Source organism: Macrobrachium nipponense, chromosome 29 (genome assembly GCF_015104395.2).
Source record: "Macrobrachium nipponense isolate FS-2020 chromosome 29, ASM1510439v2, whole genome shotgun sequence".
In the NCBI taxonomy this organism is placed as follows: Eukaryota; Metazoa; Arthropoda; class Malacostraca; order Decapoda; family Palaemonidae; genus Macrobrachium; species Macrobrachium nipponense.
Genome location: NC_061092.1, coordinates 12214171 through 12237113, shown reverse-complemented (window position 1 = coordinate 12237113; position 22943 = coordinate 12214171). Strand labels below are relative to the sequence as shown.

Genomic DNA, 22943 nt, shown 5'->3' with positions numbered 1-22943 from the left:
GTAAAAGACACGGCTCCCCCTGCGCTGCTTTTCTTGCCGTTTTACACAGTTGTTTCGTTAGATTTACCTTCTTGTCAGGTTTCTTTACTGACACAATTACGGCCCGAGATCGGTCTCGGATGGTGAATCTTTTTTTTTTTTCTCCACCCTCGGTAGCGACGGTTAACTGAAGCCGGAGCTAACTCGTTGAAGAAGAATAGACAAATAAAAAAAAATCTAAAAAAAAACCTGAAACGTCGAGGGGAAAAAAAGTTTATACAAAAGTTTTTGTCTTTTATTTTTGGGAGAGTGACGTTGCTGGAAATGGGGGTTTCACCGCTAAGAATGCTTTTATCTTTTTTTTTTCGTTTGTTTTCATTTTTTATTTCATTGCTTTTTTTCCTTTTGCGCAGCAGATTCCTAAAAAAAGAAAAATGGGCAAAACAGAAAGCACATAAAATATCACAACGGTATTCATCCATTTTGAAACGTTTGTATTTATGGTCAGTCGTAACTGGGTTGAAATCTCTCTCTCTCTCTCTCTCTCTCTCTCTCTCTCTCTCTCTCTCTCTCTAGAAATTGGCTTTAAAAGAAGTTTTGAAGTAAATAATGAGCTAGAAACACTGTAAAGAGTTTTATTATCTATACCCTTTTTATTGACTTAATTATCCTTTATTTACTTTTTGTTTATAGACATCTGCTACTTCCCTTTTTTGGTTAGGCCTTCTCTTTGGTTTTATTTCCCTTTCTGGATCCAACATGTCAAATAAGCCTTCAACTCTAATGAGGGTAGATTGGCTGATGTAAGACTCAGGGGATAATTTCATAAGGTGGAGATGGCATGGTTAGCTAGTCTTCAAATATATGAATGACTGTAGGTTAGCCTTGTCAGATGTCTTGAGAGGTAGTGAAGGTTTTATTATCTTAGAACTTTTTTTTATGACGTTTAACCTCACTTTATTCCCTTTGTATCAGGTTCCTTTATAAATATATCATTGTTGAAATTATATGTTTATAAGGAACGACGATAACAGCTGAAATTTCAACCATCCCCTTGAAATCAGATATTCCCTTTGTGAGAGAAATGTTATGAGTCATATATATTTCACTTGTAGAAAGGAAGAACATCATCAAGCTCTCCCTCGGTTTCCATGGAAAAAAAAAAAAAGGACAAGCATTCAGGTTACACCCCATATTTTCAGATCGTCATTCTCCCACTCCCCCTTTGAAGGAGAGTAAACTGGAAAGTCGCCAAAGGTATAGAGAAAAAGTTATGCAAAGGAAATCCAAGATCATCGTATACCCCCCTCGGATTCGAAAAGTAAAAAGTTTCTCCGTGTTTGTCTGTCCACCCATCCATTCTATGGTAACTTATTTTAGCCGGAGGAGAGTTGTTCCTTACGCCCCTTTTGCACTCAACTTATTGATGGCATTTTATTGGCCAAATGTCGGCCGAGCGTACGCCTTGGTTACGCGGCGGAAAAAATGACCCCAGATTCTGCAGGAGTCAGCAAGAATAGGCGAGGAACCTTACCTAAAAAAAAAAAAAAATCGAAAAATAAAGGTGGGGGGAAGGGAGATGACGGAAACTTAGAGGCAAAAACATTATTAGATGCTGTATGTTTTTATTAACTTTAATTTCTCTAGGACTTCTTAGTCGTTTGGAATTTAATCATCACAGAAATTAATATTGATTATCATTGTTTTTTTAGACTGATGGTAAACACAGTCGTAATAATAATTAATGATAGGTTTCACCATCAACCTCTCGTGATTAGTGATATTGTTATTTAGTAAGGATTCACAAATGAAAGAAATGTGACCATTTATGAAATACAATGTATTACGCCATCTAGCGTCCAGTTTTAATGGAACACAGCGCTTTGGAACTTTATAGATCATAAGGAGGAAGGTATTGACGGATTTTTTTTTTTGTCTTTATTATTTTTTATTCTTGTTTTTACTTTACAGTCTGTAGCGCAAATGGGTTATGCAAATTTTCGCAAGTGGATTTTGACTATTACTCATAACTGTATTTGTTATATAGCTTATGCCCCCTCTGAAAAAAAAATAATAACAAAAAGTGACTCAAGTTGAGGCCATGAGTTTCTGTTATAATATCTGAGGAATCATGGTAGTATTTTTTTTTTAATATTGTGGGTTGCTGTTTACGTTTACAATCTTGATCATAAATGAGCAATCGGACTTATAGTTCAGAAACAAAATGAAATATCATCTTTTAGAAAAAACGCTTAAAACCCATATATATATATATATATATATATATATATATATATATATATATATATATATATATATATATATATATATATATATATATATATATGTGTTGCTGTTTACGTTTACAATCTTGATCATAAATGAGCAATCGGACTTATAGTTCAGAACAAAATGAAATATCATCTTTTAGAAAACAAAAAACGCTTAAAAACCCATATATATATATGATATATATATATATATATATATATATATATATATGATATTATTTATATTATGTATATATATATATATATATATATATATATATATATATATATATATATATATTGGTATGTATATATTCCGAATCTGAGCACATATTTATGGTTAAAAGTTCTAACGCAGCGTTTTCTCTATCCTGGCAGCTACCACCACCACGATTGGGTAAGTACCAGGTGTCCAACTCACTGTGCCTCGGCCAATGTCTGGTTCATTGGTTTGCTAGGCCACTGAAATAACGACAAAGCTAGGAGACCACATACTGACGTATGTGTGTGTGTGAGTGCGTGTATGTATATAGGTATGTATGTTCCATAAAAAAAAAGCATCCACCCCTAACCACCTCGGGAAAGTCCGGGCGAACTAAATGAATTCAAGTTAATGGCGATGAGAATTGAATTCGGAGCAGCGTCAGGCAGCATGCAATTTTTCCCCTAATTTCTGTAATCAAACGCAGTTTTCAAAGGCAAAGGCGACACGGCAGTAATTTCGTTTCGCCGGCAATTTGCTCACCAATCGAGCTTGATGGAATTCCACTAAACAGGATCAGAAAAGCCAGCGAATGCTAGAGGTTTATGGCTCATTTTGTTCCGTGAGGGATAATTCCTAGCCAGGCGTTTCGCTAACTCCATGGCTAATTTGGCCGCGGGGAGTCGTTTTTAGCCGACCGTTCGGCCGACTCGCTACCAATGGCAAAATGGGGGAACTTTATCGCGACAAAAATGAAATAACATCAGATTAGCCGGCACAACTATGTTAAGCCCAACGAGTCCATGACGCTGTCCTCGAACGATCTACATGAGAGAGAGAGAGAGAGAGAGAGAGAGAGAGAGAGAGAGAGAGGGAATCAAATAAACATTTTTTTGTTTTGTTAGTTCAACAAATACAGCTCTGATAAAGTCGTGATTCTATGCCGCTCTCGAATATTTGTTTGCGGGGATCAAAGGGAAGAGTAGAGTAGAGAGAGAGAGAGAGAGAGAGAGAGAATTTTAATGGTATACTGCTGGAAAAGCTCACAGTTTCTATGCCGAAATAACTCTCTGTCTCGTGTTTTCTTTTGTGTAACTTATCTATACCAATACAGTATGCTCAAACACCTCGTTATAATACAAAGCATAATGCTATTAGCGCCAAAATATAAAGGACATTCTATATTCCGTCGGTAATTCTCATCGAAGTCATTCCAGGACGAGTTATATATTTTGGAGCAAATTGTAATTCATCGGAATATGCCAACAACATTCCGAATGCTTCTGAGCTTTCGGCCTGCAAGACTTGGATATATCTGTATAACATGATTGATAGCTTTCTATTGGAGACCTCTTGTCAGCTTTCCATTAGAGGGGAAATATATCGATTTCACTGAAGCTCAAAGGTAAAAATGCGACATTTCCCTTAATTTTAAATGCATAAGGACAAATCAGCCATAGCTTTTAATTTAGTACCCTTTGTCAAAACGTTAGAATTTCATTCAGCAGTACGTCCATTCAATTTATTTATCTCCGTATTTATTTATTTTTGTAAAAGTTAAAGGCGGCGAAGCTATCGACGTTCACAGTAGTCACTTAGCGACTTATATCTCTCTCGCAGGAAACAGGGACTTCAAGTGTTCAATTTTTCCTTTCCTTATGTTATGTTATTCTCCGCTTCGTCTAGTTCCTCGCTGGACGAGTGGTTTTCGAGCTCGACTGCCAATCCGGTGATCCGAAGTTCGAATCCCGGCTCGGCCAACGCGGAATCAGAGGAATTTATTTCTGGTGATAGAAATTCATTTCTCGATATAGTGTGGTTCGGATCCCACAATAAGCTGTAGGTCCCATTGCTAGGTGACCAGTTGGTTCCTAGCCACGTAAAAATATCTAATCCTTCGGGCCAGCCCTAGGAGAGCTGTTAATCAGCTCAGTGGTCTGGTAAAACTAAGATTTACTGACCTCCGCTTCGTGTGTTTCTTGACTTCCCGTATGGCCACTCTATTGTCATGAAGTTCCTTCAGGATTTAATAATAATAATGATAAGCATAATGTCAGTCGCTCACAATAACCTTTATGCATATTACCGTTCAAGTTCTGTGTAAATAGTCTTTCTTATATAATAATAATTGCATTGCAAAAGGGATACTTCAGGCTTAGGCCTGTTGCATCAGTCATATAGAATGAAAATTGAATGCGTAATACGCGCCACACTTTTCAGTTGCTCGCATTTCACTAACATGTAATGTTCAAACGAGCCTATGACGACAGCCGTAGTTGAACGGTTACCACTACGTAAAAAAAAGCTTGCAGAAAAGTGAAAAGGGCTTGTATATATAAGTAGATGTGATTCTTTTCTTTTTACAGAATAGGAGGGAAAGAAACCGGTTATCTTGACCTAATAATGTCCACTCGCAAAAATGACCCAATTTCCTTCAGAAGAGCTCATTTCCCGTCAGTAACGCCTTCACAAGCTGTAAGGCGGTTTTGGTGCCTATGCATACTGAGCTTAATTAAGGTGACTATCTAGGAAGTGTTTGCTAGGAAGGCAATTAGGTTTCTCCTGTCGTCTTGCTCTCCGGTAAATTGGAAGTCATCGCACACGTAAATGTGAGTTGTGTATCGCTTTGATTGTCTTTTTGTAATTCGAGTTGTGATGAAGATATATAATACTTTGTTGGTCTGTTCTGTATGGGATCTGGTTCCATGCTCACGCTTCAATGGCTGCTTAAAAGCAGAGTCTCGAGACCCGTTATTGTTTAGCAAGAGAACTTGCGATTTCTGGTTTTTTGTGACAAATTATTGCTTAGTTTTAAAGACATGAAGGGGGTATAATGTTTATCCCGAGATTGAGGTGTGATTGTTTGTGGCAAATGTATCACTTTGATGTGATTGTAAAAATATTTTTGTATTGCTTTAAGCTGTATATCATAGTCAGTGCTTGTGATTGTAATATGTCCTGAGTAATTCCTTTCGTATGGGTGTTGAAGTTACTTTATAATAATTATTAATAAGGCAATTTCTTCCGTTATTCACGGGGAATTTAATGCTTTTTAGATAGACCCCCTGTGATGTTATTAGGCTAATTGATTGTTTGAAAGATATCCGATGTATATGACTAGTTATACTATCTTGAAAATGCTAAGGATTACTTCCCAGGTTCTTATTACTAGTGTTCAGTCAAATTCTAGACTGGTCCTTAATTTTGATAATACTTGCAACTTCAAAAATCATTGACATTAACAGAAACCAAGATTTAATGTTAACTCTCGGTATTGATATTTTTGGCATGTTAAACGTAACCACAATTTTATTCTATCTTAAGTTGTTATGTACGTAGTTAATTTAGTTTACAAATTAAGGTATACTGTGAAAATCTAGCATAGACCCACTTCTGAAACTTAAATTTAGTCAATTCTTGCAACTGAGTGGAAACTAGCAAGTAGATAGCACCAGTACCTAAAACTGAATTTGCATACGAAACTTCACAATGTGAACGTATTAAGGAAAATGCTTCAAAATGAGAGCTATTGGACTACCTCTGGTATACATTTAAGCCTTAACGAAGGTGTCGTGTATGATGTGGTAGAGATTTAAGCTTCTTCCCAAAGTTGGTGATTTTAACTTTGAAAAGACTTTACCGCTGTTGTTTTCCCTAGCAAATCTGTTAATTGATGCCAATATTCCTCTTGATTCTTGTGGGTATTGGCTAATTTCATATTGATGTGTTCTTCGGCTTTACTGCTAAGATTCGAACTGTATTTCATAGGAGGAGAATATCCGTTGTACTATGTGCCCAGTTATACTGTCTTGAAAATGATGAAGAGTAAATGTTTTTTTTTTCCCAAGGCCATTGCCTTATTGAACCGCCTACCAAATGTAGTACATATACCCTTGCCCTGAGGTAGTTAAGTGATCACGGGCACTTGCTCTTGCGCGTAGAATATCCCGTAAGTGTCATCAAATGATTTCAAGTTTTCATATGGTTATGGATGAAGTGAGTAAAAATTGATTGTATGATAATGAAAATTTGGTCGATAAATGACAATTTCGGCAGGTATGATCAAGGTTGATATAAGACCTTGGGTAGGATAATAAAACCTCAGTTGGCCGTCATCATGAGAGAAAGTGACAGTAGCAAGTCTTGGCGAGTCTTAGGAGCCAAGTAACGTAAAATGTAAAAACGTGATGGTAAGAGAACAAGCGAAAAAACGAAGAAATATACGGAGGTTCCATACCGTATTCAATGTGACGAGAAACCCCAAGTTAAAAGCATCGATTTTGGTTACGGATCGATGAAGGAAAACGCAAATATTTCTTTGAAGGTAAAGCGGTTATTTCTCTTTGACAAAAGGAAAAAAATGGAGTTGTCTTTTGTCACACAAGAAGGCTTCGCTGTCAGAGTATTTAACGAAACTTCACATTGTCCTTGTCCCTCAAAGGAAGGCTGTAGAGAATAGGTATAATTTAGCTTTAAGCCCCCACCCACAGTAATACGATAAAATGAAAGAATTTCTGCTTCAGGAGGAGGAATGATCATATTGGGATTCTGCTGTTAAGGTGCATCCACACGGTTGAACAGTGTCCGACGGACAAACATTGTTACCAATTAACAATTGTCTACCGGTCTTTGCCTTGTGAGCAGAGTAAAAACAGTGGTTTACATCCTCATCTGGTACCACTGTTTGTTGCCAGATCTACTTCCATCGTTTCAACGCTTATGACGTCATCCTGCTTCGCCTATGATATGGTAACAATGTCCAACGGACAAACATTGTTACCATATCATAGGCGAAGCAGGATGACGTCATAAACGTTGAAACGATGGAAGTAGATCTGGCAACAAACAGTGATACCAGATGAGGTTGTATACCACTGTTTTTACTCTGCTCACAAGGCAAAGACCGGCAGACAATTGTTAATTGGTAATAATGTTTGTCCGTCGGACATTGTTCGGCCGTGTGGACGCACCTTTAGACGTGAGGAGGCCGAACAGGGAAGGGAAAAGGGTTAGAAGGAGAGACAAGGCAACAGCCGAACAAAGTGATTAGCAATTGCCCGAGTGCTGTTTGGTAAGAGAATCGTAGTGGTTGGACGTCCATACTCTCGGTGCACGTCAGTTAGGAAGGAATGGGAATTGAGATATTATTTGATACAGTACTTCCCGGTTGGATATTGTAGTTATTCCCCTGATGGATTCCATGAAATCTTCTACGATAGGGGGGGTGGTGATTGGTTTATGTCCTATTGCATAAATGACAGGCGGCTTAGTGCTTACCCTGGAAGATAATTCAGTGGATATGCGACCAAAGTAAAGACCATTGTAATAGTACACAAAGAGAGATGTACAAACTGATTGTAATGGTACACAAAGAGGGATGTACTTACTGATACGAAGCAAATGACAGATGAATTGTCAGGAATCATTGAAAATGATGCACCGTGAAGCTGACGATATATAGGTATTTCATAAAATGTCAACTGAGATGAGTGGAGTCTAAATGTGGATTAAGTACTGGTTAGGTGACATTCAGAAAACTCAGTCAAGACGAAAAAGGAAAAGATGTAGAGGATGAAGGGTAGAGCCATTTAGTGAAGATGAATTATGAAACCTTTCATGTTGTTGATCATACTTTCCCTTGTAATTGCCACATTAAACACCAACGGACAAAACAGTTAGTGTTAATAAACAAAATAATTTTGTATATACTTTTTATAGTGAGTGTTCAAGATATTTCTGTATCACATTACCCTCGTAATCATGCTGATATATATTAACGTTGCTAATTACTGAGAGGCACATGTTTGATATGCGTAATTAAAACAAAATGAGTTGAATACTTTGACTCGAGAAATTAAGAAATAAGGTCAGTATATTGTTGGCTTTATCATTTTTTATGCTCAGATATTTTTTATTTTATTTAACGCGTTGTTACTAGAGGTACAATTGCGAGTGAATTATTTTTATTATTACTCGTAGGGAGTTGCAGTAGCAATAATAAAACCGTATGTAAGGTATTGGTCAAAATCGTCAAAAATATTATTGGCCCGATATAATTACTTAAATCCAAATAGGTTGCCAGAAGTATACATATTCTTCATAACTATGATTCCAGGATTGAATAAACAGTTAATTAAAAAGCTGTTTGGTCATGTAACTTTAGTTTTACAAATCAACCTGAACTTTCACGGGTAGGAAGGAGTATGACTTATGGAGAGGGTAGATTCCACATTTGTCACTCGATTTGTTTTATGAATTCTTTAGCCACCCAGAGAAGTTTTTTTTCCGTAAAATGCCTTCGAAGATTTTTTTTTTCATGCTACATAGAGAGAACTACAGCCCCAGAAAACAATGTTGCTGCCTATAATACTAACCTTCTATATTACAGGATTAGAAGACCTTGGAAGTGTAACAGAAATTATAGATATTAAAGTCCCGAATGTAAATATTCATGAAAAATTACAGGTATGTTACTTATAACAGAGAACAATTAAAGTTTTTAAAGAGCAAAAACTTGCAACTGGTACTTTAAATTTTTTATCTTCATTGGTAAGGCATAGATGCCTCAGTTGCTTCCACTTACCAATTTACAATAATGAAGTTGGAACTTTGTTGTTTAAAGAATTTATTTTAGTATTTGAACTTTTATTTCCAAATATTAGAACTTTATTTGGAGGCTAGTTGGCCTAGCTTGTCCAGCACATATGTATGACAAGCGTAACTGAAGAGCTACGTAAAAGATTCACGCAGCTCTTAGTTAAGTGGTTAGCTTTTGTAATTGATAAACTTTTGATTTTACTTGATAAACTACTTGCTTTGTTTTGCAAATTAATTTTTAACGATTTGATTGCCTCGCAGGTTTGGTGATAAGAGGTTCTAGTTTCATTTGCGCATAGGAAACTTTTCGAACTATATATGAAGACATATCACGATGGATGTGGGAGGCTGTGAAAGTAAATGACTCAAGTGAAATCAACCAAAACATCTGGTTTAAGGTTCAGCAATACACGTTTACAGAGGCTATGTCGAGTACCCCTGTCTCGAGAAGATAGAAAGGAAGTTTGCAACTGTACATGGGATGATTACTGGCAATTAGCTTCACGATCTCAGATGTCTAGAAAGAAACGCTCTCAGGAGTAAGCTGCTTCACAAGATTTCGGTTATCTTAGCATGGATGTTTAAGCTCTCTAAACTGGATTCTCAAAAGTACGAAGACATCCCAAGTCACTCTGAAAACTCTTTGTGTAAACAAAAAGGTAAAAAAAAAATTCTTTTTAAGTTTTCTAGCCTCAGAAGAGCAACTAAATTTAGTTTTCTTCAACAACATCTAGTTCCGAATTTACATTGTGGTAGCTTCTTGCTTTTTTTTGATTAGTGTACATTTTCTAGAGGTACCCCTTGCATTTCACTGCAATATTCATCATGTAATGTACGTAACTGAAGCTGTATGCTATTGAAAAGGCTGGTGGAACTTTAGTTCAGGTAAAATGAAGCAATAAGATTGTAAAAAAAAAGAAAAAAAACAGGAAAAGGTAGGCCCACTGCCATAGAGGTAGATGTGGCAGATTATATATACATGTGGCTTTGTGCCCACATACACCCGTTTTTCGCATACATGACGGATCAACTGATTCGAACGATTGTGGCCAGAAATAGTATTGGGGTAAATCGGATATGGTCTTAGGATAATCCGTATAGCTTGCTAATCCAGCCATCCGTTCCCTTTCCCTGCAAATGGGAGAATGGGAGTTCACATCGATTTTAGCTTCGAAGGTATTAACTAATATTAAAGTAAAATTTGGTAACAAGTGGGTGATGTTTGTCCTAGTGATTTGGTGTGAAAGTCTTGTTTTATTTTAGTAAATATTTCTTTATGGGTATGCTTAATTTTTGTGAGGGATATTTGGAGGTTATCGCGTATCTCCTTAGCTTTGGAAGAGTCTGTGATAATTACAAAGAAAGTTTATTGAGCTCGTGGAAAAGGTTTTAAGTATCGTTGTGTGGTGGTGCTGGAAGTGATTGTGCTAAAGATTTGCTGGTGTTGTTGGGATGTAGGGCCATCTACAGTGTTTTGAAGTTAAGTTTCATTGATAAGTGAGAGTTTTAGCCATAAGTTTGACCTATTTAGTAAAGTAATATTTATTTTTAATAAATGTTCTAGCCATAGGTTTTACCTTATTTAGTAAAGTAATATTTGTTTTTAATAAATGTTTTAGCCATAAGTTTTACCCTATTTAGTAAAGTAATATTTATTTTTCATAAGTGTTTTAAGCCCCGTCCACACGACGGGCAAATGCCCGGCAGGCAGACACTGTTCCCAATTCTCTGTGTTATGATGTGAAGTGACGAAGCTATACTGGTAAAATAAAATGTCAGGTTAAAGCAGATCATCTTAATCTTCAGGTCAGAGTGTTATGTACACAACACTTTCCCCTTCCATTTTGTTCTTAGCTTTTCCAAAACTGATGGAGAATCTTGGTTGGGATTGACGAAATATAGTAAATGTAGTCATAATTAGGATGTTGTATGGAAAATGCGTATAGTAATGTCTGTTAATGTACATCATCCAATGAACAAGCAGAGAAGCTATATACTTGTAACTTGACAAAAATGGAAAATAATGAAATAAACCGGATAATTCCGTTACTTAATGATCAACACACTTATATGCCTATGTGGTATGTTTTGCACACACTGATGTATGCATATGTGTTTTGTTTTCCTGTTCTACGTATTGTATGTGTACTATTTGTTCACATGTATAAGGTCAGGGGACTTACTTAACCCTTCTTATGGAGAAATTATTGACATGGATTAACCAAACCTTTAGCCTTGACACGGAATCCAGAAGCCATCAAGGTGTTTACATTTTTCGATGTTACGTAATGTAGAAATATTGAGTGACAGATGACAAACGATTTTGACACGTTCAGGGATGCAAGGTGTGCTGGAACTCTGCTTTTGCTATCTTTTAGTATCATTTTCCACTGGAATATATGATTGAACTAGGATTTGCTAACTGAAGGGAAGGTTATATATATTATCTATCTCTCTCTCTCTCTCTCTCTCTCTCCTTTCCTTTAGGTAGAAGCTTGCACATGAAGTGTAAGAAGTCAAACCAGATTACAAACAGTTTGCTAATGGTTGCGTGAACTCTTGATTATATTCCTGATCATTTTTTCATTACCAGACGTTGAAGCAAATGTTAATTGGGCTGTTTGATCTGGTAACACTGTTTCAAAGCGAGAGAATTCCGGGCAAATCAGAGTGCCTGCCGGGCATTTTGCCCGTCGTGTTGGACGGGGCTTTAGCCATAGGTTTTACCTTTAGTAATGTAATATAAAATATAAAACCTTGTATGTGGTGGTAAAATTTTGTTTATGGTGGTTGCAGTAAGATGATTTTTTTTTTTACTCTGTAGTTTATGGTGGTTGCAGCAAGATGATTTTTATTTTTTTACTCTGTAGGGGTTATTTTTGTTGTTTGTGGGGGGGGGGGGGGGGTTGTAATTGATTTCTATTTGCATGTTACCATGGGGTCATTTGTCAATAGCAAAGTTTTAAGTTCGTTGCCACTGTTGAATGATAACCATTGATTTTCATGCATTAGTGGCTACCAAGCGCCTCGGTGGCGTGATCGGTATGGTCTTGCCCTGCCACCTCGGTGGCCGCGAGTTCGATTCTCGAGCATTCCATTGAGGGGTCAGAGATGTGTATTTCTGGTGACAGAAGTTCACTCTCGACGTGGTTCGGAAGTCACGTAAAGCCGTTGGTCCCGTTGCTGAATAACCACTGGTTCCATGCAACGTAAAAACACCATACAAACCAACAAACAAAACAATTCGTTGCTATTTTAAAATTACAAACTAGTCAATTTGAGCCTGATAAATTAGGAATTAAACTTTGTGGGATTAAGTTGATCGTATTAAAGATGACAGAATCTGTTACCAAAATGCATTTTAAGCAATGTTTAGTTACTGGGAGATTCTAGCTTCATCTGAGCATTTAAATACTATTATTACAGAAATATTGTTAATGCATGGGTTTGTATTTTATTGATACATATATGTACAGCTTGGTTGATATTAGTTTTGGTTTTGTGTAACCGTTATGTTCACATTTTAATTTTAAGTAAAAACTTGTTGCGAAAACTTAACACCGCCAGCATTTTTTGTAGATAGTGTGTCACAAAACATTTGACTATATTGTTAAAGTAACTTGTCTGGGTTAATCCTATTAATGTTAATTTAATTTCCTACTAACGTATCTCTCATTTTCTCTTTGTAGGAAGGCACCACTCGACCATGTCCCAGAGAGCACTACTATTATGAACCTACTATAAAATCCTTGCAGGTTATGAAAGTCTTTCTTGGAAAAAAAAATCTGGAGAAAATGTCAACTGTTGACTGCCGAGATGAACTGCACTGTAGGGAATTTGCTAGTGGAAATTTATGGGTTAATATTGTACTAATAGCACTCCTTGCTGGATAGTTTGAAGACTTTATAGACAAGGACTGTTTTGGGTTGGTGTCATAATTCTAAAACTAGACCGGCAATATTGCTGTCGTAGGCATCATAATTCCCTCATAGAAATTTTGCTTGGAACTGTTTGTGTATAGAATAGTGTAGAAGTGCTTCACTTTATTTCATACTGAAAAATAAATGTCAGATATGATGAGCAGAATTGAAAATATTTTGTGATTAATTTTAGGAACTGTAATTTGGAGGCTCAACCCACGGTGCTATCAATAAAATAGTAATCCTTTTTTAATGAGCATTAAATTAAAATAAGTCTTCTCTTCATAATGTTTCGCTTACGAAATTATAGAATGATGCTTGTCAAATTTCCTTTTCAGGGTTTTGTGTGTAATCAAGGAGTATTATTAATTATTGGTAATGAGGACTTCAGTGAATGGATTTTGCCAGTGGCACAGTTCACTGAAGACTGAGCAGCCTATAAACACCCAGACCATCCCGTAAGTACTATTGTATATGGTTACTCACTAGTAAGAGGTTTTCTTATGGAAAACGTATCTAGAAACATCCTATTTTTAAAATTAACTTACTGCACTACTGTAACCATGAATATTTTTCTCCAGTTTCAGGTGTTTGAATTTTAGTTGTAAACCCCATCGCCTGGAAGATTCTCGGTTTTGTTTGCAGTTATCGAAGAAATACCATGCAGTAGAACTACTTGGAGGGCGTCTACCATGGAATAGGACTACCTGGAGGGTGTCTACCATGGAATAGACTCCGGAGGGCAGACACCCGAAGACACAAGCAAAATGCACAAACGAGGAACAGAAGGTAGAAAAACTGTTTTATATGGAATAAATATTTGTACCCATTTTTTAGGGGTTTAAGTGAAAATAATTGTGGAAATCATAATTAAACTTTATTAGTTTGCTGTCAAACAAATATGTTAAATACAAATCTCGACTATTGACCATACATTACTACCCGGTGGATGATTTAAGATTGTCTTATACTTACAGGCGAACTAGTTCCTCAAAGGGCGTAATCAAGCAAGAGATGCTGTGGTCTTCAGAGGATTCAAGTTACAGAAATATACTTATAAGAAGTAAAGGCAGTGAAGATAAAGAGGAGGAAGGAATAAGAAGTGAAGAAGAAGGAATAAAAAGTAAAGCAGTGAAGATAAAGAGGAAGGAATAAGAAGAGAAGAAGAAACTTATAAGAAGTAAAGCAGTGAAGAGAAGAAGAGGAAGGAGAATTACCTATTCGAAGGAAAGAAATACACAGCAGAAGAAGAATAGTTTAAAAGAAGAAAATGGATAGTAGAAATTTTCGTTCGTTGTCTTAGTTTGTCTGTTTCGCTTGAGCTTTCTTTATTTCCTCTTATTGTTTTTTACTTGTACCTCTATCTGACATCCATTTCTCTTCCCGTTGCCGTCATCTTCCTTTTATCTCTATTTTTCGTAGTTACTTTGTACCTCTTGAAATCTAAAATCCATTTCTCTTTACGTTGTCGTCTTTCTTCTTCTTCGTTGTTGTTACTTGTACTTCTCTTGAAACCTGAAATCCATTATCCTTTTCACTTTCTTTGTTTTCTCTTCACGTTGTTTTCTTCCTTCTGTTTCTCTCTACGTCGTCGTCGTATTCCTTCTTTATTTCTCTTTGCGTTGCTGTCTTCTTCCTTCTTTCTCTATTTTTCGTTGTTTACTTGTTATACCTCGTGAAATCTGGAATTTAAAGAAAATTTTAGTGTAAATAACTCTTAATTCAAATTGCTGCAATATAAAACAGTAACAGAAATAAACTTCAATAGAAAACAGCTGCAATAGAAAACGGTAACAGTAAGAAGCCTATGTCTGGTTTAATAAAGTATAAAATACTCGAGAATCTCTCTACCAATGTGGAAATATTTTATTCCTACCTAACATTGTCATACCAATTAAATAAATTTTAAATAGTTATATGGTTTTTTTTATTACATTCCTTTTCCTACATATTTAATGGCTAACAGGATGGAGACTTAAATTTTTACCTTAGTTCTTCTGTAAGGTATCGTTTGCAGTGCAGTTGCAGTTTTATCTCCCTCTACATGGAAACTCTTTCAAGTCAATATTCATTGATAGGTCCTTAGTGTACTTCTGAGAAATAAAGCCGATCCCTCCCACGTTGCAAATATGACTTAGGCCCCGTCCACACGGTCGAGCTTTGGTCGACGAACTTTGTCCGATGTGACGTCAGAAGCGGAGAAACAGCTAGAAAAGTCAGAACTTTGCCGCGGTTTCTCCGCTTCTGACGTCACATCGAACAAAGTTCGTCGAGCAAAGCTCGGCCGTGTGGACGGGGCCATAGTCTCTCACCCTCCGCCCAACCTGAAATGTGAATTTTAAATGAAATTCATTTAGATTTAGAAAAAAAAATTTAATTTTAAATTTTAGATGAAAAATTTAAAAACCATGATTAAAAATTTACAAATAAAAAAAATGAAATTTTGATTTTAAATTTAGATAAAAATTTTTAAGAACCGTTGATTTAGAATTTTTATTAAAAAAACCCAGTGCGAGCAAATATAAGCACTGTTATTGTGCTGGAGCTCCTAATAAAAATACCAACCTTGCAGACGGTTAAATTTGTGTAAAAGGAGAAACCAACGTGTTTAAAGAGTTATATAGTACAATAAATACAACTTTATAAACTAAAGAACTCAATAAATACAACTGTATAAAATAAAGTTAAGGCAAACTAGTATATAAAATAAAGAACTCAATAAATATACAGCTGTATAAAATAAAGAAATATACAACTGTATAAAATAAAGTTAAGGCAAACTAGTTAAAAGTTGAAGGAAAATCCTCGAACTTTTTGTCCAATAAACAGTTGGAAGATACTGGTTACAAACACTTACGAGAAAATGCCTACAGCAATTTGTGCCTTGGCTTTAGCAGGCTCGTATGCGTAGTAAATAACAGTCCTACATAAATGGTAATACATAACATTCCAAAGCAATAAATGCACCTATTAAGAACCACACAAATACTCTATCCTACTTTCACTATACCTCCGGGATCAGCACAGACGCTGCCACTGATGAAATTTGACTTATAACATCCAAAAATTCTGCTCAATATTTCGTAGGGATTCCTTCCAGAGGCCAAGCAATTTTATTCCGAAAATTCATTGTAACCACCAGCAATGTCTCTCCGTGTGGCGTCAATTATCTCGATTGTAGATTAATTTCACAAGGCTTGTCTGTTACATTTCTGCATTTCCCTGAAAATAACGATACATATTTTTTGAGAAAATTAAATTGTTAATTAACGAAGTATAACACTTTTCACAATTTCCTATGGCTACTAAACCTGACATTCCTAATTGTCTCGCAAAGCTTAATTACATCGAAACCGAGAAGCTTCTGGAAAAGATATACGAAAGCTGTTTATCAAAATTTTAAAGTCTGATATAATGCCAAGTTAAGCTTCAGGCAACTAAATTTCATACTAAATGCATTATCGGATCCCAGTCAGGAGCTATTTACTGTCCTCATATAGTGCAGGTCGATGTCGAAGTTTTTAACAGCTGTGCCTTGGGTTTAAACGACGGCTATCGTGCAATCATTCGTGATTATCCTCTTGTCAGCAATAATTTTCTACGTCATGACTTCTTGACGTACCCAAAGAGCCTCTTGACAACACCGAGGTATTACTGTCTTCCAAGCACTGCTTTTCGAAGATAAATCAATGACAGCATCACCTGAAAAATATGTTTAGGAACATAAAAAAAAAATTAGCAATAGCATAAACCTGCTGATTCATTAGTGACAGACTCTAGATATTGGCTTTTTCATACCTTAATTTCACTTAATATTTTTACTTGTGTAGTCTTAAGATAGTAAGCAGTACTATACTGAGCTATTCTTCATATAAAGGAGACCTATTCTGAGGCGAGACCAAAAATAGTGACACATGGCTTCTTTAATTTAAAAAAAAAAATGTGGTCTATTAAAGGATTAAACTATGAAAGCGTTAAATTCTCTATGGCTAAAGGAAAAATGAACGATCACTGGGGTGGGTGAGATTAATTATATTCGGCTGTAGTGGCAGAATTAGTTTCTTTCGTTTGAGTTTTCGTGGAAGGCTAATTGAAAAGGGATCAAGGCATTAAGAGTGCATAGCCGAAATTCCCTGGCATAACTCGTTAAGTAATGACACTTCTCAATTTATGTGGGGCAAATTGTGGCCTACACGAATGATTATCCTTCGGCCAAAAGTGGTAGTTTATTTTGACAGGCAATTAGAACTTTCATGCATACCTAACAGCTCTTATCTAGCATAAAGTGCTTGAATATTTTGCATTAATTTTGCTCACAGATATTATGACCTTAGAGTGGGGGTCATTTAGGTTGTAATAATTTAGGAACTATTACTGGAACTTGTACAGGATTCAGAAGTACATTGTTCTTCACTAGCGAATTCTTATTTCAGATGTAGTTTTTAGTTATGTGGAGAATTTCGAGTAAACCTGAAGAGTTTAATTACGATAGTACCATGTTGGAAATAAGTTTGTATAATATTTTTTTTTCTTTTTTACTCCAGGCTTGAGCTATGAGTTCTGTTGCAACGTCCGCTTAAATTATATTTTAGCTTTGCTGGGTAATTATGAAATTACGACATTCTAAACTGTGCCTTTTGAACCAGTCACAAATGTTATTTTTTCTGCGCTCGGATGCTGCAGTTCCCAATATGCTACCGATATAGATAATCGTCTGTAATATACGGAAAGAGGTATATGCCAAGGAAGCTAGTTACCCAGACTTAAAAAAAAACTAACGAATATGTGGAATAAGTATCTGAATGGACTTTCAATGCGTTGTTCAGATAGTTACAATCCTTCACTATAAGTCTCAGTTTCTATGGAAAAGGTGCCCTTAAAAATACTGCTTGGCAATCGTAGAAAATCTGAGCCAATGGACTATGATCGCTTTTCGTGCTCCCAGTTTTATTGAAAAAATTATGTTCTGTTGTAAGGACTTAAATAAAGTTTTTGGTATAAACGTAGAGTGGGATAACTATATCACATTGGAATGCAATTTACTACCCCAAACGCAATTTTTTTTTTTTTTTTTTTTTTGGGGGGGGCAATTTTTTTTTTTTTTTTTTTGGGGGGGGGACCAATTTGGCTGCTTTCCAAACGCAGTTTTTTTTACCCGGGACCAATTTGGCTACTTTCAAGATTTAGTGTCTGGATCAATGAAATTTATATATGCACACTTATCTTGTCAATGTAAAAATGATCGCAAGTCACCGTAATTTTCACACTCCCACGACTTAGTTTAACAGAAAAAAAGACTACTAAGTTGTATTTAGTGACTTTTGCTTGTATTACAAAATAACTGACGGACCTAAATGATCTAAAACGAAACTCCGAAATATGACGAAACTCTTAATTGCAGCGAGGGATGACTCGCACTTTAAACAGAATGAATACGATGCATTTTCGCGCGCAAACATGACTCATTCAACCAGCTGATTACGTACCTTTTACAGCGCTTAAAAGCCCAAGTCTGCAAAACTTTTTGTAAAGCATTAATTTGCGCTCTTGTAATGCGAGTGCAGCAGGGACTCGAAATATGAATTTTGCATTTTGACTTTCTACTGAGCAATTTTAGCGGTGAATCTGGAAGTACCTTTTTTGTTTTCGTGCTGTTTTTAGATCTTTTACCTTTTCCATTAGGTTTCCGGCTACCGCATATTAGTGCAATAATATACCTACAGTTATTTAATGATTTTCTTAAGTGTTTCAAGAACTTGCAGCTATGGTCAAGTGCAATTGTGCATTCTTTTTCTTACATAGTTAGGATATTTGTCGTCGTTTTATGTAAGAAGGCAAAACAAAGGAACGTCTCCTTCCTTCTGGTAAAAAAAAAAAAAAAAAAAAAGCGTGTTCAAGTTTGACAAGTTTTTAAATCTGTTAAAACGTGCAAAATTATCTTCAGACATCCAACAAAATAAGGCGAGGTTGGTTTCAATAGATAATCAGCTTGGAAGTCTGGTGAACCTGTTTACTAATTTTTTTTACTTTAAATTCATAGTACGAATGTGAAACGCGCGTTGTGCTTTTAGTCTAAATATTGCCGGTAGTAATGTTTATGATAAAACCTAGCATCCCCAGACTAACGTACCTCATTGACACTAGCTATCAGTACATATGCGTAAAATGACGCTAACTATCAGTACATACGCGTAAAATGGCGCTATAACTCCAGTACATATGCGTAAAAGTTCGCCAACTATCAGTACATATGCATATAGTCACGCTAACTATCAGTACATATGCGTAAAATGACGCTAACTATCAGTACATATGCGTAAAATGACGCTAACTATCAGTACATATGCGTAAAATGACGCTCAGTACATATGCGTAAAATGACGCTAACTCAGTACATATAGTTACAACGAACGCTAACTCTCAGTATATATGCGTAAAATTTCGCTAACTATTAGTACATATGCATATAATCGCGCTAACTATCAGTACATATGCGGAAAATGACGCTAACTATCAGTACATATGCGTAAAATGACGCTAACTATCAGTACATATGCATAAAATGACGCTAACTATCAGTACATATGCGTAAAATGACGCTAACTATCAGTACATATGCGTAAAATGACGGTAACTATCAGTACATATGCGTAAAAATGACGCTAACTATCAGTACATAAGCGTAAAATGACTAACTATTAGTACATATGCGTAAAAAAATGACGCTAACTCTCAGTATATATGCGTAAAAATGACGATAACTCTCAGTACATATCGCGTTAAAATGCCCGCTACGCTAACTATCAGTAAATACATGTAAATGATGCTAACTATCACTACATCTGCGTAAATTGTCGCTAACTCTCAGTGCATATGCGTAAAATGACGCTCATTATCAGTACATATGCGTAAAATCACCAGTAACAAGCGTCACATAGGCAGATTTACAGGTAAAGTAAAACACTAACGGGGAAACCGATCAGGGTTTTACGCCAAGTGTTTGACTTTCCCTGTAGTATTTCTGTTTCAGTAAATAGCAAGCCTCTAGGGGCAACTCGGATAAACAAAGTAAAGCGTAAATTTGTTACAAAAACTACGCACTAACAGTGAAACTCACTAATACCGAAACTATCATAACACAGGAGTTTGCTGCTTTGGAAATGATAAAAGACAGGGGTTTTACACATGGAATATCTACAAATTATTCAATAATTCACGGACTATCCCAAATGCAACACAAGGCTTTTGTTTCCCGAGCTTAATGCAGAATCCTAGCCCCAGCTTAAATATGAAGTTCGTGTATACCCCAGCATGATCTACTAGACCGTTAGTCGGTCAGGACGAGAGACCAATGCCGGTAGGATATGACGGAAACTGCTCTAAAACGTATTCCTCTATCACCACCAATTAGTTGTACGGTTAAGCCCGATACTGCACAAGATACCACCCCTTTACGATCACAAAGGATGGAGGGTTTGAATTTAAAAGCCGCAATTGCTGCAGTATTGTCAGGAGATTTCACCAGTATACCCTATAAATGATGAAATATGCCACAGGCAGGTCAAAATGGCGTGGTTTTCCGCTAACGGTGCAATACAAAAAACCTGCCTAAATGTAAGCTGATACAAATTAAGTCAAACAATACCGTGATCAATAATTCGGTCATTTATAGGATTTTAGTGCATCTTGAAGCGAAATATATATATAGCGAAATACAATAAAAACTAAGCCCGTAAAACTTCAGTGCAAATGCACAAACATTTAATAGTGAAATAACGAAGAAATGCAAATAAATTAACAATAATTACTGTGGTGTGGGATAATAAAGGCTTTAAATTTCCTGAATGTCAAGCGCGAGTCTCGTTTAGATGCAGTGCCTAAATTATGCAACAACATACCAAAAGCTAAACAATACATTTTTTTTAAAGAAAACACAGGAAGGGATGGTCTAATGCATAAAATGAACATAAAATACTGGATTCAGGCCTGTGTATATGTCTGTTTAAAATTCAAGCCTATAGTTTTAAGGTTTACACCCCGACGAATCGATTACATTTGCACGAACTGTAGCAAATAACTCATTAAACTTATTGAAGTCAATAAATTTGAAACTTCACGATTTAACCCAAATAGCTTACTAATATAACCAAGACTTTATGCATTAAAATTCTTTACACCTTCGTATTTACAGTATGAAAGTATTGCACACATCTTGATGATCACACTACCACTGCATCTGCCTGAATAACAATGACGCACTCACAAGACTGGAAAACAGGGCTCGAATTTCCATTAAAATAGGCATATAAACCTTAATAATAGAAGACCTGAACAACATGGTTTTCACAATAATTGTCTTATGCAGAAAAGTGCGATAACACGAATCGATCCACTCCATATTATGAGGACCAGTGCGCCACGACAAGGCTGACAAGCACCCAACACTTCTACCGGCTTTCTCGAGCTTTCGATGCTGCCACGTCGTAGTTCTCTGGGTGTCATTTAAGAGACAAATTAGGTCTTTATACCGGTAGAAATATTAATTCTATTCGGATAAACTTGAAAGGGGATAAAGGCATCATTTGCGTAATGGAAACTGAACTTGAAAATCATTTGTGTTAGAAAGATTCTGACGTGAAATGTAATACTGAAGTTGGTCTTCAGGCTGAGACCTCTGTCTTGTAGTTACCCAATTAACAAAAAATAATTACTGAATGACTTTAGGAGAACATTAACAATTCGACCTTCTAGCTAAAGTCTACATTTACTGCTCGCGCATACTTTAAAAAAAAGAAAAGAAAAAAAAAAAAAAAAAAAAATATATATATATATATATATATATATATAATATAATATATATATATATATATATATATATATATATACTATATATATATATATATATATATATATATTATATATATATATATATATATAAATATATATATATATATATAATATAGCATCACAAAAATAATGTCGGAGAATTGGGAAAGTGAAATTGCTATCTGTCACACCCACCGAATATTAACTATCTGCTGACCAGTGACACTCGTTATATGCTGACCACTGACTATTCCGCCATATCTGCTGATTACTGACTCACATTCCGTATCTGCTGACTAATGACTTTGAGTCGTTGTGATTATCCCCTTTCATTATCTCAATATAATCGAAAACTGTTTATGCACCTGATTACAAGTTATCTTGCGTCACAACTATTACTATCATATAAAGAGAGAACTTGAGGTGCCAATTAAAACGGGATTTTATTTACCTTTTATCTTTCCAGTAACGAAAAGGCTGCTCGGTTTACAGCTATTAATATATCCATACGCAATTATGTTGTCTTTCAAGTTGACAGCTAAGCTCGCGTGGGCAGTCATTGCAACGCCATATTGCATCAACAAATCAATTAGTCTACCAGAGCCTTGTGTTATCAACTCTGTTTAGCGATCTCAAAGTTTTAATGAGGCTTATTTCACCTTTCCATGTTTTTCTTCATCGACCATTTTCCGGAATGCACGGGGGGAGAGAGAGAGAGAGAGAGAGAGAGAGAGAAATGTCGTAACGAATTCATCATGATACTTCTGGTACCATTCTCATCGTAACAGACGTGTGCATGTTGGCGTGTCATTTCTCTTAAATGAATTAGTTACAAAATACCCATCTCAAAGTTTCTTATCATTTAATTGGACACACCGTCTGAAAAATAATTAGCGCACCAGATAGCGACACATCAAATTTGGGAGAGGCAAAAGGCACCGACACGCAAATCAATATTTCTTCTGAAATGCAAATTCTTTCGCGGGGAGGCTGTGCCAAATTGATCGTCATGATCACAGACAATGGACAGATATTACTTCCTGGTGAAAACTGCCTATTGGATGACTGGCCATGAGGATTCTGCGCAGGAGGAGGGAAGGGATGAGGAAGGAGGAAGAGGAGAAGGGAGAAGGTGGAGGAGAAAGAGGA

At 36.1% G+C, this 22943-nt stretch overlaps 1 long non-coding RNA gene across 1 annotated transcript; it reads left to right on the top strand.

Moving 5' to 3' along the window:
* The first annotated feature begins 13305 nt into the window (after positions 1–13305).
* LOC135205939 (uncharacterized) lies at positions 13306–14160 on the top strand. The gene is made up of 3 exons (XR_010312636.1): positions 13306–13426; positions 13550–13757; positions 13946–14160. It is a non-coding gene; the product is annotated as an uncharacterized LOC135205939 (long non-coding RNA).
* The last annotated feature ends 8783 nt before the right edge of the window (positions 14161–22943 follow it).